The 19,479-nt window shown below is 35.2% G+C and overlaps 1 protein-coding gene across 3 annotated transcripts in view; it reads right to left on the reverse strand.

Moving 5' to 3' along the window:
• edil3a (EGF-like repeats and discoidin I-like domains 3a) overlaps window positions 1-19,479 on the reverse strand; it is a 216,519-nt gene that overhangs the window by 16,244 nt on the left and 180,796 nt on the right. The window lies entirely within an intron of this gene.

Here is a 19,479-nt window from a genome sequence, read left to right on the forward strand (position 1 = left end):
AATACACCAAACACAAGAGCTTAATTTCTCAAGCCATGAAGGTGCGATCACATAAGCAAAATTTCAGCAAGGTCCACTGTCAATGTATGACGCACAGCTCAAATAGACTTCAACCAAGCAGCTTTCTGTTGGTCAGCGTGGTGAATCTGTGTGACTAACTCTAAACTTCTGCACCAAGGTCACTGGAGAAACTACATTGTTTTATTATTCTATGACAGAGAAACCCACAACAGCAAAACAACCTTCACTTGACTTCTTAAATACAGTCAGTCAACACATATACATCTATGGGCATAGGACATTCTTTTGTAAGAATAAATTCATGCATTTTTTAAAATGGTGTAGAACAGAGATAATCTCATCTAGACTCATAAAAATATAACTTGCGTATACATATTACAACAAATGTGGCTTTTTCAAGGTAATTGCAATGATAACAGGGAGAGTGAGTGACCTGGAATGAATGGAAGTGCTTGACACACCTGAATGTCCTTGATTTCACACAGAAGCTTGAACCCAAAGCTAATCTCACTCAGACCAATGAATCAAGCCAGTCCGTCTGAACAAAGGAGGACCTTGACGTTGAGGCAGTAATTGCAGTTATGTGTAAACCTGGGGACGTTTTATTTTTCAATGTCAGAGAATGAATTCTGGTGTGTTATAGCTTGTTAACCATTTTAAATGACAATAAAAAACAAAAATAAAAAAGTGGGAATTTGTTAAGAATGAATCTTGCGAATGCTGTCTGTGTTGTTTGAATGCCCAATTCAGTAAAGAAATTATGCAAATCAGGTAATGCCATAAACTTGCATAAATCATCTGAATCTGCTTTTTAAAATGCCAAAAGTATGCTTGTCTACACCATGCTAGACAAATGGCTGGTTATAATGTTGTTCTCTATCATTTAGTGAGTCAATGCCACCATTTCTGTGATTGGTAATAGCCCCATCTAAATTGCATCAGCCAAATTGCACTGACTTTTGTGAATACGACTCAATATATAAACCTAATGAACATAGAAAGGTTTGTTTGTGCTGAATAGAATGACAATAACTAATACAGCAAATAGCCTGATTACACTGCAGCTAGTTTTTGTGCTAACATACTGCACTCAAAAAAAGTAGCACAACTGTTTACTGTATTCACCCCAGTGTGTCACCTTTCACAGTCTTGATGTATTTTATTGTCTCTTCATTCTAATACAACACCCACAAGTGTTGATATTCATTATCAAAACAGTAATCTGGCATATTACACTCTGTATTTATGCTTTGTAAATACTCAACTATAAATAAACTACATTTTGTTGCATATGACTTTTGTGAACACATACTTCAAATGGTCCCACAATTGCGATATAGGGTCTCTGCTGCTGAACTAAATTATTTCTATGTTGAAAACTCCTTTAATTTATAATTCTTTGAATTCTCTGACCCACTTTCATGCCTACTTGAGAGAATCAGATGGAAAGGTACAAGTGGGGGTGAAGCCATGAGGTATGTCTGCTCGACAAGAACATATAATATCCAATAAAGCATACAGCAGTCCCTGTACTGTGCACACAACACCTGAGATTTTCTCAGGCCATGCTTATAAGCAGAAAAAGATATGCGATTACCTTTTATTGTGTTTTCTACATCATAATTTTCGCTCTAGAATTGACCATATGTACGGAACATTCTTAAGAACTTTTGCTATAATATAAGCCAGCTGGAAAACTTCTGGTGAAATGTCACTGGTGTGTCAGTAACTTAAATGATCTGAGCTTTAACAGCATCAATAGTGTAATACTTAGTTTATAATCAAAATATATAATCACTTAAATAGTCAGGCCTAGCATTAATTTAGTTATTCAAATGTAAGATGACATAAAAAAAGATGCATCCCTCAGTGTTCCTCTTCAGAAAAATTCAATTCGACCATTAGTGTTCACACTTTCGTGTAAAAAAAAAAAAAAAATGTAAATTAAGGATTTATTGTGCACTTTAGTTAGATTCATTGAACAAACGTGCCAAAATCACTGAGCTTGTGCTGCACTGACTGACAGCTTCTAAAGGGAGGGAAAGAGTGGTGCTCCCTTTCTGTGCAATTCATTCACAAGAAAAGTTATTGTTTTTCATGAGACTTTGACAGTACTTCATACTTCACCTTGACAAAATTTATTTTTAATGCTAGTGATTTTATAATGTTTAATATTTATTCAAAAGTGAAATGTGTGGGGAAAAAAAATAGGAAATGATCCAATAATGCTGCCATCTACAGGTTATAGTGGTAATTAATGTTTTTTTTTTTTTTTTTTTTTTTAAATTAAAGTGGTTTCTGTCAAATATTGAATTTCCTACATCTTGAAATGTTTGGCTTTACAAAAGGGCCCAGTCTAAGAAGGGTGAACAAATGTTTTTGGTCATCACATTAAAAATGTAAGTGCTGGAAAAATGTTGCATGTTTCTTATTCAAACGCTCCCATTAGCTTCGTCTTTATTGCAATCAATAAAACTGGTTTATTGGCAAATTAGGTAAGTGTGATAACTACATTAAAATATAAATACAACAATAAAAAGTCAACCATTGATGGTTTTGTGTCAATGTACAGTGAGTACAGAATGACAACTAACCAGAAATGGCCAAGCTGGCTCATCGAAAATCAGGAAGTAATTGTGTATAGGGACAATTATAACAGGTAAAAAACAATGAAGCTGATGCTTTATTTGTTCAGATTTTTTGATTATTTATCACTTTTATTTCCATCCCTAAAATCTCACTCTCTACTCATGCACACACATTCTTCTGACATTATGTAGCGCTATAATAAGCACACTAACATTTTCAATAATAACTTTAGAAACATTTGGGCTAGGATCAAAATTAAAACCTGTCTTTGTTTTCCTTTTCCATCTTTTCTGTGAAATATACTTGTTCGAAACCTGTAACACAAGGACACCCACACAATCTGATGGAGGATGCCATTTCTGATGCTAGGGGGTGCTATGACTAAAGAAAACCTCTAAACTTTGCATCTGCAATATTTCCCATTGACCACAAAACAATTGTACTGATTTTGGCTTTGGAATGAACAAAGAAAGTAGTTCTTGTGTATATTATATATATATATATATATATATAACTGAACATATATATATATATATACATATATATATATGTTCAGTTCCAGGACTTCTCCCTGTGGTCCCTTTCATATGAATAAAATAGAGGCTTTAAAGAAGCTGCTGAACAAGATGATGGGACATCAGAAGAGTTTTGGGAAACTTGCAGTCAGGGGCACTTATGGCTTTGCTTAAAGCATAATGCTGTCAAAGCCGTCACAGTTAGTTGGCAAATCTGTTTTTAAGACAGCACATCAAGCATCAGCAAATCCTGAACCTGATGAGCAGCTGCCACTGAAATGAATGGGAATGCTAACATCATTGTATAGATATTACAGACTTCTTTGATTTGGTACTAGTTTCATTCAGAAATGTAACAATTTCATCACTGTCTCTGTCATCTATTTTAGATATAAGAATATATGAAACTAGATCTAACCTGTTATCTTGATAAGAGAACAACAAGAAAGTGAGCATGAGCCCCTCAAAACAGACAAGACTAGGAGCAAATTAGTCCCTTGTGGTGAATATTTTATTGCTCCACTCAGTTCCTTCAAGCCTGAATCATTTTTCATCTGTACAGATTCGCACTTAAATCGCTTCTTTTCATCCCATTACATTAATTAGTTCCACTGCTTAACAAACTGCATACAAATCAGACCTGGAAAATGGAATACCTCTGTTTGAGAGAAAATGAAAGAGAGAGCGATAGAGAGAGAGAGGGGTAGAGGGAAAAAAGACACATTTTTACGAGTAAAAGCATCTCCAATTCATACCAAGAGTCCAGATTCGAACAGACTTGACAGCTTCTCAATTCAGAGTGCGCTTGCTCTGCATGCATAATTCACACAACCAAACCTCATCTAAGAGCTTGACGCACACACACGCGCACACACACACACACACACACACACACACACAACCACACACACACACACACAACCACACCCGCGCACACACACAATTAATTCTTGCAGAAAAAAAAACATTTGTGAGAATAACAAACAAAAAAGTGCATTCAATCAATTAGAAGCCCGTTTGAAAACAAAGCATGTGCTTTGGTGAACATTCGTATGCGAGTTAAATGTGACCTTGTATTATAGAGGCTTAAGGCTCTAACACCGATTTTTATAAGAAAAAAATAAAAATAAAAAATCCATCACTGCATTCATTCATTCTAGCATAGCTATAGATCATTTTAAAAATTTACTCCCTGGAGGATATCAATTTCTTTAGCCATCCATGCTTCAAATCCAGTTACAGTTTTTTACAATCGTTAGGACACATTTCTCAATACTTAGGCCACTTTTTCAAAACTCTTCACACAGTTCTCCTAACCAACTTTCATCTTGGCACAGCTGTTAATTTCACATTCAAAATGCACTAAATCTACCAAAACACTTCATTCATGTCTCAAATCAACTCATTCTTCCAGAACACTAGCAAAGGTTTTCACCCAGCAAACACACTTTGTCAGTCATAAAATACTGACCTAAAAACACTAACATCAGGTATCATTATACAATGTTTTGTTTTGTAAAATTTCTTAACAAAACAAGAATAACACTGCAGTTTGTTACATGAACCTTGTTTACATAACAGTACAAAATGATTCCGAAGTTTTCCTCTTTGAATGGATGATAATGAAATTGAAAAACGAATGCTTGTGTAGGCGTTCAGTTTCATCTAATTGCTTTGATAGTATTTGATTTTTTAGATTCAGCATATATTTCATTACAATATTACTGTAGAAATGTAGCAAATTGCTGTCTTATTCAGTTTTGTATTATTTTATTGTTTTGAACATAAGTTTAACAGTTTTGAAAACAGTATGTAAGCATGTGCAAATTGGCCTGTACGTACAAAGAGTTTTGGCAGTTGTTGTGTCTGAATGAGAAAAGAATTCATGAAATTTGAGAGATGTAGTCATTGAATGCATTTTGTGCCAAAGCAATGATAACTGATCCTCAGTTTAGCCCACATAGACTTCTGTTGTGCTCACTGTGTGAAGAGTTTTGCAAAAGTGACCTAAGTATTGAGAAATGTGTCCTAGCGTCTGTAAAAAACTGTAAGAGCTAAGGACATTCTTAAGGTGACAAATGCAGCTCCTAGTCAGTAGACGTGTTGAATCATTCTTGTTCATCTGTGAAAGGACAGGATAGAAGCTTAGATATTTATCAGCTCACGCACCAGTCATTTTATTTATTTATTTTTTGTTGTGCTGTCACGGAGCGTAGAAGAGCAATGATTAAAGAAATAGGTCTATTTCCTTTCAATTACTTAAAAGAGCCACAGGTAAAACTTCCATTGTGGAGCTTGAAAATCCAAATGTATTTAGCTGTATTTCTGAAAGTACCACTGAGAGTTAACAGATTGTTAGCAGAAAATTGAATAGTTACAAAAGATTATTTTCATACCGAAATTCAAATGAATATTTTGTATACGTCAATTTCCTTAATGTACAACAAATTCCCAATCCATTTTCTTGAATAGTGTTTGGATTGAATTTATCTTTGAATAGTTTAAACTGGAAACCTACATAATTTCAATATAAAATAATATTCCATCATGAATATGTATGAGCTAACATTCAAGAGACTCAAGCCTCAAGCTATATGATAATTTTCTGCAGTTTCCAATAGGTGGGAAATACATAAGACCCTCAGCCCATTATAAACACAAGTGAAGAGCACAGTGACACAGTGATAATGCATTTAAAGCAGATAGATGCAATGATTGAAGAATATTAAGGGAACCTCAGAGTTAGATGCATCTCCTCTCTTCCTGAAGTAACACCATTTATCGACCAATCGAATTTACTCTGACACTCAGGGAAATCAACTCAAATTGGGTAAAGTGAAAGTTTCATTGGGCTTTATCTAACAGAGGGTCTGTGATGTGGATTAGAAACTCTCAAATTAGATCAGCTAATTTTGAGATCATTTCGCAAACACTGAGTTAACAGTTACATGACTTTCAGGATGAGAGGGGGAAAACTCCCCAAAGTACGTAAACAACCACCCACATACTTGATGTTCAAAAACATTCTGAGAGAAAAAGAACACATCTCAAATGTTGAAAACAGGCTAATGAAGCTTCCCAACAGATTGTCTTTAATGCTACATTTCAGTAGGTTTAGTTCAAACCAAGATCCAAGATAAACGTGAAAGTGACACCGATCAGCATCGCTCTAGTGCTTCTACGGCATAGAAATGGAGCGATATATAAATTAAAACACCTGAACCTAGAAAATTGAGGTTGAAGACTTGAGGAAAAGCCATTTGAGGTTTTGGAATGAAGGATAATGGGCATTCACTAACCGTGCATAAAAACTAATATGTGTGTGTGTGTGTGAAATCTGTGTATGAACATTTTCACATGTGTAATTAATAGCAAGTGAAACCAAGTGTTCCTTTTCTCCACCCCAGACCCTGCAATAACCGTTTCCCTGGTGATCACATCATCACCATCTGCCCACAAAAAGACCTTGATGCATCTGAAAGTACTCCTGCCCTTCACCTTTTCACACCAGCGCACATTAAAAAACAGGAAGCATCTTCTCTTGGCACATGAACATAGACATCTGTTGCGTTCTCATTCTTTCAGCAAACAACTTCACAGGAAATCATTAATGTGTTAAAGGTAAAGTGACTAATATTCACTGTTAAAATACTTTTTCCTATCTCATTTTTAAAGTGCAAAAAACATCACTCCATCTGTAGTCTGACTTTTGACAATACAATGTGGCTCTGTAGTGTTGGAACAATCCAACATACAAAATTGTTGTATCTTGTCTTGTTACTTTGCGCTAATGACCAGGGACAATGGACAATTATGCAGCATGGTGGTCATTATACAAAAATATTTGATCGTAGAATGTTGTGACTGAGCCATTAGAATCAACCGTGAAATAGTACTATAAACAATAAGCCCCAAGAACCCGCAATTTACTGTGAATTTATAACAGCTAAGGGGCGTTGCTAACCCCTTAGCTGTTATAAATTCACTGAAAACCACAGCTAACGGGGCTTATTGCTTTTATAATACGGTTACCACACAATACAAATATTAAAGCAAAAAAAAAAAAAAAAAAAAGGTATCAATGCAGCTTTCATGAAGTAAAATCATTAAAAGTCTTCCTTCCACTGGAAAACAGGGGCAACAGAAGTTACATTTATTACACCATTAGATGGCAGCAAAGATTGTCTTTATGAGTGTGTCACTTAGTCACAAAGACTTTTATATTGAAACTTCTAGTGAACACGGAACAAGATGCACATGACAAATGCTTTGACTAGCGCTGTCAGTGTCAGCAGGGCACGGGGAATCCCATTAAATGAGGACAAAATGGCAGCGGACATTCAAACTGATTTTTTTTATGAACATAGGACTAACCTGAAGGAAAATGCAGGTAATACACTCGATCTCTCTCTCCCAATACTCTTCAACATAATGCAGTAAGCTTCAATGAACAAAATCAATTAAGAACAAACATATGTTTGTGTTGCTAAGAGTAGTTGTCAGGACAGATGCAGCAACATACGCACTCAGTAGCACAACAATACTTATGTAATGCGGTCAGCTGTATGTTTTCCGGAATTTTACAATGGCTTCGAACACGGTTCAACCAATCAGAATCAAGGGCCGGAACTCTCCATTTTATAATTTAGTGTAAATTACATAACTAAAAATTGGGATGTGTAGAAGTGTATTGATTTTATTGTGAAATAAATGCTTATTTTCCCAAAGCTCAAAGCAGATTCGACTCACTGAGGGAGCTGTTCCGTTTCATTTATGTGCTGGATTGGAAGCAAGAATCAAGAAATCATGCCTGTTCAATAATTGAATCCTGAAAACTTTGTTTCCAACTCACAATTAGTTCAGTGAGACAACATGGCTTCAGGTAGTGTTTCTATTGATTCCTTTACAAGGCTGGGTAATAAGTCAAATAACATTAAAATGTTATTTCATTCAGCATAAAGCAATGCATGTCAATGCACTGTTGGGGGGTGTTGATAAAAAAAAAAAAAAGAAAAAAAAGAAAAAAAATAATCTGGGTAGACTATAAAAATGCCATTTACAAACATATTTCAGACATTTTGCTGTACCAGAATACATTTGTGGACCGTTTCGATCCCATGAATGAAATCCCAGGGCATCCTGCAGATCCTTCTTTCCATGAGCTCTGATGGCTGCTTGTTGAGCTTCATTTTTCATGTGTGACATTTAATCAAAACAGCAGTAGCCCCAGCCTTTATTTAGCTAGTCATCATTACCGCTCTAGGAGACAATTACAATTCCTCTCAACTTCTGTCATGTCGATTCCCTCATTTTTCCAAGGCAGCAGTTTTCTCAGATATGTTGTCTTGGGTGGTGACATATTCCATTTTTGAAGTGTGTACACAATAAACAACTGCGACAGAGCAGAAATTTAATCAACGTGTAAGTAGCAGCTTTGAGCTGTGGACATGACAAGATGCACCCAGTGCTGTTGACTAAGGGAACTCGTTTTCATCGCCAGAAGCATCCACCAGGTTACATACCAAAACAGCCCTCCAAACACAGAGCAATTATACCAGACCTTCTGATTAACACAAACACATGTTTCTGTTTGCAGAGAGCATGACATTAATCAAGGCATTGCCGCTGAGTACGAATCAATCTTGCATTACTCCTAATTACTGTCCCACGCCCAGGCTCCACCATTTGAGCAATTTGTTCAAGCGTAGACAGTAGATCAGTAGTCTCTTTAGATTGGCTTCAAATCTGTGTGGTATCAGTAAAACTGTTTGCCATTTCTGGGCACATCTTGGCCTATGGTGCACTTAAACTGCAGCGGCAAATCTCCACTCAGTGCCACTGACTGTGCTACAACGCCTTCGCTTTGGGGTGTCTGTACTGAGCGTGTTTAATGTATTTTTTGTTCAGCACATAGCCAGTGTAATATCATTCACATGATTAAAGTTAGAAAGATGAAAGATTTGTTCCCGAATGCCAAAGTAAACATACAGTGTCAAAATAACAAACTTTTGTAAACACAGCCTAATCACAACAAAAGTGTCCAAAATTTAACATACATATATCAACTGCAATGGATGTAAACAATATGATTTATGCCGTACATCCAGCAGAAAGTCCAAAACAATTGGCATATACAGTACAGACGTAACTACATGGTTCTCACAGTGTTTGGTTGCTGTTCAATGTTTTTTGCTTAACATTAGCATAAATTTGAGTATTTCTTAACTTTTGGATGCTCTTCATGTCTTTTCTGACCCAATGTCAATATCACAATTCACCACGAGAGGGTGAAGCTCAGCTTCGAATGAATTGAAACGCCCGCTTTGCTCCGGAAAATTCACTGCAATGCAAAAACACCATCAATATGCTTCTGTTGTGTCGCCCAAGACAACTGCAATATCAATACACACAACAAAAATCTGAACCTGAATGTTAATGAGAATTATCAACAGCTATACTGGGGTAAACTAATCAGTGATTATTTAAGATTTTCCTGATTTTTTTTTTTTTTTTTTTTGCAGCTTTACTCATAATGACACTGTTTACAATTAATGATTAAAGGTGCCATCGAATTGAAAATTTAATTTACCTTGGCATAGTTGAATAACAAGTGTTCAGTACATGGAAATGACATACAGTGAGTCTCAAACTCCATTATTTCCTCCGTCTTATATACATCTCATTTGTTTAAAAGACCTCAGAAGAACAGGCGAATCTCAACATAACACCGACTGTTACATAACAGTCGGGGCATACGCCCCCAATATTTGCATATGCCAGCCCATGTTCCCAACATTATGAAAGGCATTACACAAGGGCAGCCGGTATTAACGTCTGTGCACAGCCAAATCATCAGACTAGGTAAGTAAGCAAGGACAATAGCGAAAAATGGCAGATGGAGCAATAATAACTGACATCCATGATAACATGATATTTTTAGTGATATTTGTAAATTGTCTTTCTAAATGTTTCGTTAGCATGTTGCTAATGTACTGTTAAATGTGGTAAAAGTTACCATCGTTTCTTACTGTATTCACAGAGACAAGAGCCGTCGTTATTTTCATTTTTAAACATGTGCAGGCTATATAATGCATAAACACATCTTCATTCTTTATAAATCTCTCCAACAGTGTAGCATTAGCCGTTAGCCACGGAGCTCTATCAAACTCATTCAGAATCAAATGTAAACATCCAAATAAACACTATACTTACGCGATTAGACATGCTGCATGACGAACACTTTGTAAAAATCCATTTTGAGGGTTATATTAGCTGTGTGAACTTTGTTTATGCAGTGATAGAGTCGAGAGCTCGGGAGGGGGCGGAGAGCGTGAGAAATTAAAGGGGCCGCACACCCTGAATCGGCACATTTCTAATTATGCCTCAAAATAGGCAGATAAAAAATTATTTAAAAAAAAAAAAATCTATGGGGTATTTTGAGCTGAAACTTCACGGACACATTCAGGGGACACCTTAGACTTATATTACATCTTTTAAAAAAAACGTTCGATGGCACCTTTAAATGATACCTGGGAATCATTTTCAATTGGCTAAATTAAGATCTGTAAATTAAAACCTTTACAGGCAGCTTATCATGATATGATAAGTGGTCTTATCCTAAACAACAACAACAACAACAAAAAAGTACTTCTTTAATGACATGATTTGGCAGATGTTCACTGAGGGATGTATTTAAAAAGCTTGTCCACTGCTGTTTCACTGCTGCTCTGTAATGAAAGCCTTGTTCAGATAGTGCACTTTTTTAAAGGATTAGTTCACTTCAGAATTAAAATTTCCTGATAATTTAATCGCCCCTATTTCATCCAAGATGTTTATGTCTTTCTTTTTTCAGTCGAAAATAAATTAAGGTTTTGAGGAAAACATTCCAGGATTTTTCTCCGTATAGTGGACTTCAATGGCTATCAATAGGCTGAATGTCCAAATTGCAGTTTATATGCAGCTTCAAAAGGCTCTACACAATCTCAGCCAAGGAATATATGAATATATATATATATATATATATATATATATATATATATATATATAGATAGCTTTTTTTTTTTTTTTGTCAAGGCCATTTCACTTGGTCTTTGCATGTTCGCTTTGTAAACACTTGCTTGGTATTTCCACCTATGTCACACATGACCTTTCCAATGTGATGATCGCATCACAGACAGAGCTAGTGCAAGACGAGCATTTGTGGTTAAAAAGTATATATATATTTTTTTTTTCTTTCAGAAAATGGCCGATCGTTTAGCTAGCAAGACCCTTATTCCTCAGCTGGGATCGTGTAGAGCCCTTTGAAGCTGCAATGAAACTGCAATTTGGACCTTCAACCCGTTGGTAGCTGTTGAAAGTCCACTATATGGAGAAAAATCCTGGAATGTTTTCCTCAAAAACATTAATTTCTTTTCAAATGAAGAAAGAAAGACAAACATCTTGGATGACATGGGGGTGAGTAAATTATCAGGAAATTTTAATTCTGAAGTGAACTAATCTTTTAATCAGAGAAAATGGCATATTTAGAAATTCTCCTGTAGTAGCTATATACATATGAGAAGAAAAAGCTAGAGAAGATATTAATTAAATGTAGAGCTTCAGGTAAACTGGCATATTTATCACAGCACAGGGGATAATTAACTGAGAAAACACGACTATCAGATGGAAAACAGTGTCAAAACCCACAAATAGCTTTATTTATGAGGTGCTTGGACTGTTGAGATTACATGGAGTGAGAAGTAGATCTTCAGGAGGTGATTTTTGCAGCTTAACAGTTTGAAGGGTATGTTCCATGTGATGTAAAGAAACATGATTAGCAAAATAAACCACAGAAAGTACTGAAATATTTACTGTTAAATCATCAGAGGTCTCATGTAATCTTGGTAAACAACAGGTATAAACACTGTATTTATTAAAACTTCTTATATGCCACACCAGACCAAATAAGGTCCTCTGCCATATGTGGCATGCTTAGTCTAAATAAAATACCATATTAAAATGTTATGAGGCTGCAACCTAAAGGAAACGTTTAAAAGACACATGACCTACAACAAAGCTAATATGAAATTATATTCATTGAACATACTTAAAATTATTTTACAAAACGTCTGTGAGTAGCAGTGCACAGAATAGTTAAAACGCTTTGGTTAAAATTAAGTCATGCACCTCTCACATCTTTGCTGGACTTTTTGTTTGTTATACATCCCATCTGAATTTGGTATAATAATAACAATAGAATCAAACAGTTATGCATTAATGCAAAAATTGCATAAACATAAATAACTGCATGTAGTGACTAACTTTGAAAGCCCTAATTATTTCTAATTTATCTAATATAGAGTTATATCTAATACTTATAATTTGAAAGAAAATTAATGAATGAACAGGTTGGTTTCTAAGGCCATTTAAATAAATAAATAAATAAAATAGAAACCAAAACTGTGTTTTCTTGTGTGTTTTTTGGAGTAACTGTTGTTGCACCAGCAGGGTCAGCATAACATTTAGCATATGCTTGCATTGCTGCAATGATTCTGTAATAAGGAAGTTCTAAAAAGAGCCAAGTGCACTCTGGCAGGCTCTCTGTGTTATGCAGTTAGCCTGTTAATGTGCATAATTAACTAATAAGCCTCTGCCAGCTGGAACTGAACATATTCACTGTTTGCTTCTGAAGATTTCACCATCTCATCTTCAAGCATCCCCCAAAAGGGAGTGAGCTTCTAATCTCATTCCCATATCTGCCAGTGTGAAGCTTGTTTCTGGATTCCAGAGCACAGTGTTTGAGGACCTGTCTGATCAGTCTAAAAAGCCAATACAGGAATGTAATTGAAATTCAGAACAAATGAAAATAATGGTAGAGCAGTCAAACACTTCCACGATGGATTATTATTATTATTTTTTTGCCTACTGTTTTATGAATACTGTGAATTCAGACGTACATACTACTCATTTCACACACTTATTATTATTATTATTTTTTTTTTTTTACCAATACTAGTATAGAGATGTGCGTATTTAGACACAGTGTAGGTGTCTGAGGCAATTTTTTACTCAGAGCAAAAAAGTCACAACAGATATTTAAGTAATCCATAAGTAATCCAAGTTTCAAGAAAATAAATGGACCAAAACGTATAAAATAATAATAATAATAATGGTAACACTTTAGATTACAGCCCGGAAAGTACTGCATAATTACAACAAATTTACAGCGTATTTTTCAATAATTATAGTGTAACTATACAGTAAGTATGTGTAAGTATAGGGGAACAATATGTGAAGTACTGGGAATAAAGGGGTAACAACCAGGAAAAATAACAAATTATTCATACTTTTAATATTTTATAACTAAGGGGTAAATATGACATTACAGGCCGTAAATTAAAGTGGAGCTTGTTACACTCTTGTTTCATGTAGTTACAGGGTAAGTAATTAATAAAAATAAATAAATAAAAACGCAAACAGTCATATCACTTGGAAAACTTTATTTGAAAAACAACTTATTTCAAAACTTGTTTAAAGTTACCAAATTTAAAGTTACAACACTTCTTATTTGTTTCTCTTGCTTGGCTTCCTCCTCCTCTTGTTCCTCTTTTTCTTTCTTTCCACTGATGAATCTTAAGAGGGAATCCCATTTGCTATTCTGTATTTAAAAAATACAGAACACCTGGAAATGTGCTCACACTCATCTTTTACCCTCATGCCATCTAAGATGTATACGACTTTCCTTCTTAAGATGAACACAAAAAGGATTTTAGTAAAAAAATAAATCATCTGGGAACGCTTTATAATGCAAGCTCACGTGCATGCGAGGGTTGAGAGTTCATGCTTGCCGTAACTTGAAGCATGACGTAGGCATGCCGAGAAACTCACGCAGATGTTGGATGCCGTCAGTTTTTTTTTTTATTATTATTTTTTTAGTAATGCTCACAACAAAATACACAGAATAACAGATAATGAGAATGAGAAACAAACAAGACAGAATAACAGAGACGGCAGTTCTCGCACGAGTTTCAGACGAATCTCCCGTGAGAACGTCATGAAAGCTTCAATGTGCTTCATCGAACGCGAAGTCGACTCTCATGCAGGCGCTGGTGACAGTTGGTCAGAAGCGAAAAGATGAATAGCCTAAACCATGAGAAAATTTTCGGGGTGTACTGTATTTTCTTATAATACAGAATAGCAACGGGATTCCTTCTTAAGATTCATCAGCTGAGAAACAAGAGCAGGAGGAAGCCAAGCGAGAAACAACAACAACCAAAAAATGGACAAAACTTGTTACTTTCTGTCAGGACTTTAGAGTTTGAAATGAAAAATTGATTTAAAAAAAAATAATAATAAGTGTTGTAGACCTGTTTTTAATAAAGTTGTTTTTCAAATAAAGGTTTCGAAGTCAGTGATATCAGATTGTTTGCATTTTATTAATTACTTACCTTGTAACTACATGAAATAAGAGGGTAACAAGCTCCACTTTAATTTACGGCCCGTAATGTCATACTTACCCCTTAGTTATATGTCATAAGTACCCCTTAGATATAAAATATTTACAGTATAAATAATTAGTTATTTTCCTGGTTGTTACCCCTTTATTCCCAGTACTTCACATATTGTTCCCCTATACTTACACATACTTACTGTATAGTTACACTATAATTATTGAAAGTTATGCTGTAAATTTGTTGTAATTATGCAGTACTTTCCGGGCTGTAATCTAAAGTGTTACCATAATAATAATAATAATAATAATAATAATAATAATAATAATAATAATAAAGCATTCTTGGATTGAAAATGACATTGATGAGGGTCAGAAACAAGTTTTGTTATGAATTCATGGAATATCAAAAACAAACAAAAAAAAAACAAAAAAAACCCAGCAAAATCACAGCATGCCTGGTCAATTTGATGCAGGGTTTTTATGCAGGGTCATAACCTCATGGACAGTGAATATAAAACTTGCTCAGACTACAATGACTTTCGTTCTTTCTTTCTTTTTGAACAATATATATGAGTAAGCGAGTTTATTACCTGCATTCACATTTAGCATTTTCCTTCAAGTCAGTCTTATGTTCATAATAAAACATCTGTTTAAATGTCCGATGTATCATCTTGTCCTTTTAACATTTGAATTGAAGGGGTTTTCACATGACTGACAGTGCTAGTCAAAGCATTTGTCAGTTGTGTCTTGTTCCATGTTCACAACAATTCCGTAAAAGTCTTCGCTACTTACTGACACACTCATAAAGACGGTCTTTGCCACCATCTAATGGTGTGAAAATATAACTTCTGTTGCTGTTCACGGTCAGGGACAATTTTTTTTTCCGAAGGAAGGCTTTTAGAAAAAAGTTTACTTCATGAAAGTTGCATTGATACATATTTCTGGCTTTAATATTTGTATTGTGTGGTCACCGTTTTATAAAAGCAATAAGGTATTTGAGGTTGTGCTGTATCGTGAATAAGACACGGCTGAAGGGGTTGCTAACAACGCCCTTCAGCCGTGACTTATTCACGATACAGCACAGCCTCACATATCTTACTGCTTACATATTTACTGTATATCAAGATAGCAAATACAGTAATTTAATTTTACAGTAATTTTACAGTAATTTAACACCAACCATATTTATACATTTTGGAACAAACCCACCAACTTAAATCACACATCCCAATGCAGTCAGTATTATACCCCACACAATCACCTTTGTCCATCCTCATATCCTTGTTTTAATAAAGTGTTTTTATACAACATTTTAAACTGTTTAATATTTGTACAATGTTTAACACCTGTTCCAAACAGTTCCACAACCTCACACCACAAATAGAGATGCACATACTTTTTAGAGTTGTTCTTATGTTGAGCTTTTCAAAGTTGAATTCTTCTCTCAAGTTATACCCATTCTGCCTTTCCATAAACTTTTTTTTTTTTTTTTTTTGTAAATTTCCCAGAAGTAGATTATTTCTTGCTTTGAACATGATTTAAATTTAACCAGATCAATGAACTTCAGTGTACGTGACTTTAACAATAATGAATTTGTCTGTTCCAGATATCCAACGTTATCGAAGATTCTGACTGCTTTCTTTTGTAATGACTGTAGGTTGGAGTTTGTGTCCAATGCTAAAACACTGCCTGCAGCAGAATCAAGGGAGACCAGCCAACGCACAGAATGATCCAACAAGTTGGTCAGTTGCCAGGAAGGAAATAGGAAAGCTAAAAGGTTTGTAATTCTCAAACAAGTTGAAGGTGCATTAAATTCCCTGATTAAGAGATTAAAAGGGGGAATTAACTAAGAATGAATTATGCCCGATGATTACTCAGTTTATTTGCACATGCAGTTTTAGCACCTAATTCCCTAAAGGAATTATGCAAACAAGGTAAAGTCGCTAACAAAATGTGTGCTGTGCACAATTTGCACAGTGCAATCTCCCTTCTAACAGACCAGATTTCTGAGTGTTCAGTTGTGGAGGAAGCAGCGGACTACCACGATCGGTTATACTTTACTGTGACTGTTCAGAATCACTCTAACACTGCTATCCAAACAATTGAATCAGCTCTTTAAAATGCCAAAAGTACAGAAATAAAGAGTTAACCACAAATATTGCAGTTTAAATGAAAATACAATGCACTCTCTTTACACTGTTATTTACACTACAGTTCAAACATTTGGGGTCACTAAATTTTTTTAAAGGTTTTTTTGTAATAAGTCTCTTATATTTACCAAGGCTGCATTTATTTGATCAATAGTAAAGTAAAAACAGTAATATTGTGAAATATTATTACAATTTAAAATTTTCAGCATCATTACTCCAGTCTTCAGTGTAACATGATCCTTCAGGAATCATTCTAACATGCTGAATTGGTGCTCAAGAAACATTTCTCATTATTATCAACGTTAAAAACAGCTGTGCTGCTTAATGTTTTTGTAGAAATCGTGGATTCTTTGGTGAATAGAAAGTTCAAAATAACAGCATTTATTTGAAATTGATTGATTTTTTTTTTTTTTTTTGCATTAGTGTAAAAGTCTTTGCTGCTCATCAATGAAATGCATCCTTGCCAAATAAATTTTGAATGTTAGTGCATGTAACAATGTCTGCTATGTCCTAAATCATCTGACGAAATCGCTATGCAAGAATTTGTCTAAAATGACTTCAGGCCAAATGAAATACAATGTCAAATTCTTGTGAGGCTGCAGTACAAAGGGAATAATTCAAAAAACATATGTGACCTCTAACAAAATTAACATGATGTTAACATATTTATACTTGACTGAAAATTAAATAAATTATTGTGCAATGTATGAGAAATTACTCTATCCAGCTATAATTACCATAGTCAAACTTCTTTCACATCTTGGTTAGTATAAAGTCTTTCTAGTGAAAAGATAGACCCCTCTAGAGGGTAATGATAAATGTGGTCCTAACAATATGAAGAGCTTGAGACAGATAACAGGCCACTGCAGGGTTATAAATGCTTTTATAAAGAGTACAAAGAAGAGGTTCCTAAACCCAATCCTGAGAAACTGAACATGACTAAATAACTAAACACATTAATACACTTTAATCAACAGTTTTATATCATCATTGCAGATGTGAGTATATGAATGGTTAATCATAAGTACACAATCATGTACTCGTATCTTTTTCAAATTCTGTTCAAATTTGTTTATGATGTTGTAATGTGATTCATGTTGAAACCATGGTTTGGTTTAGGGCTTATTGAAAAATATTTTGAAATGTCTATATGGAGAAAATGAATGGGAAAAATCCTTCCAGAACCCAGGCTGCTCGGTTGCGGTCTATCACATTGCTTGTCATGGTTTTGCAGAAAGGTTTTTGTTCTCAATTCAGAAATTTTCCACAGACCCCCTGGCTATTTGAGACAGACCCCAGTTGGAGAAACGCTGACTTTGATTTAATTCTTGTAAATTCTAGTCCTCATCTTTACTGAAAAAAAAGAAGAAGAAGAAGAAAAAAAAAGACATTGCAAAGATTTCTCAAACTGTTCATGCATATAGACCATAATGAGCAGGCTTAAGATCCATAATGAATGTAAGTGCTCTTTCTCATGCCTGCCTGATGAAGGCTAAAAGTTCTGTGTGTGGGACTGAGGTCACATCTCTGTTTGAGTAGTGGCGAAGACACAGGAAACCACAAATGAGGACACTAAATCGATTCATTACACAAGAAGAGGAGGGAGAGGAATGAGCCGAAAAGGCAATTTTTCAAATTTTGAGGGGAGAAAAGCCAAAGATAGACCCAGGCAGGCTAGACAGATGTAAGAGGAGGAGGATAGCCGTCTCCTCACTGCCTGTTGGTCGACTCAGCATGTTTGAAGCAATCAACAGAGGCCTTCTTTCTGTGGAGTATGTCCAAACAGAGGAAAAAGAGCTGACTTGCAGTGTATTTGAAGGGCTGGTGAGTAATTGGTTCATTCAAACAGCTCCAAAACCTGTCAGTGAGATTTATATACATTTTAATGTGAGTGGTTTGTTTGACCTTAGAAGTCCCTGGAAAAGCAGTATGATTTGTTTTTTGATTGGTTAATGGAGGGAAACTTTGCGACAGATTTAAAAGATATTGTTGTTTGTGACTCCCGCCTGCATTTTAATTCACTAAAACAAACTGCCTGGCAATATAAGACTCTATTTGCATCAATTTGATGCAGTTCCTAATCCAGCTAAATCAATGGAGGCAAATAAACTTTTCACTTGGAGTCTTACTCAATATTGACATGAACATGCGCCATGTAAAATGTCTGCTTGACTGAACATGTCAACATAGAGAGACCAAACCGTTTAACAAACTGGAAATACCAAGATCATTAACAAAAACTGAAATAAAGGGCTCAGAGTAACAGCAGCTTTGTTTTCACCAAAATCAATGGACATACTGTAAAAGTGGATCTAAAAGCAAGTGCACCACTGAGATATGCTGACATCTTCAGGATCTTGATGTAGTGTGATTCAGCACAGCACTGCTTTCCGTTCGGTCAAAATGTCTCTGGCGTTACTGCAGTTTGTGAGGTAAATCTTGCCTTTGCAGCAATGCAATTGTCTTGATTAATTAGAATACTTAATTTGTCATTAAGCTTGATTAATTCCATTAATCTATTAAGCCTAAAGTCATCGTGTGATGCCACTGGTATTGATTATTCCATTGGGGTAACCACTGCAGAAGCTCACAGTTCACCATGGCAACGGATGTCTGAAATGTGCCCAACTGTGTCTCACACTCGCTCAATTTTTGTGATTGCACTGAAGCATTTATTCAGTAATTTCAGGATATTAATCACTTTTAACACCTCATGAGCTAGAAAATTATTCAGATGTGATGACATTCCCTGCATCTCATGAACAACAGTCCA

Source organism: Chanodichthys erythropterus, chromosome 13 (assembly GCF_024489055.1).
Source record: "Chanodichthys erythropterus isolate Z2021 chromosome 13, ASM2448905v1, whole genome shotgun sequence".
NCBI lineage: Eukaryota > Metazoa > Chordata > Actinopteri > Cypriniformes > Xenocyprididae > Chanodichthys > Chanodichthys erythropterus.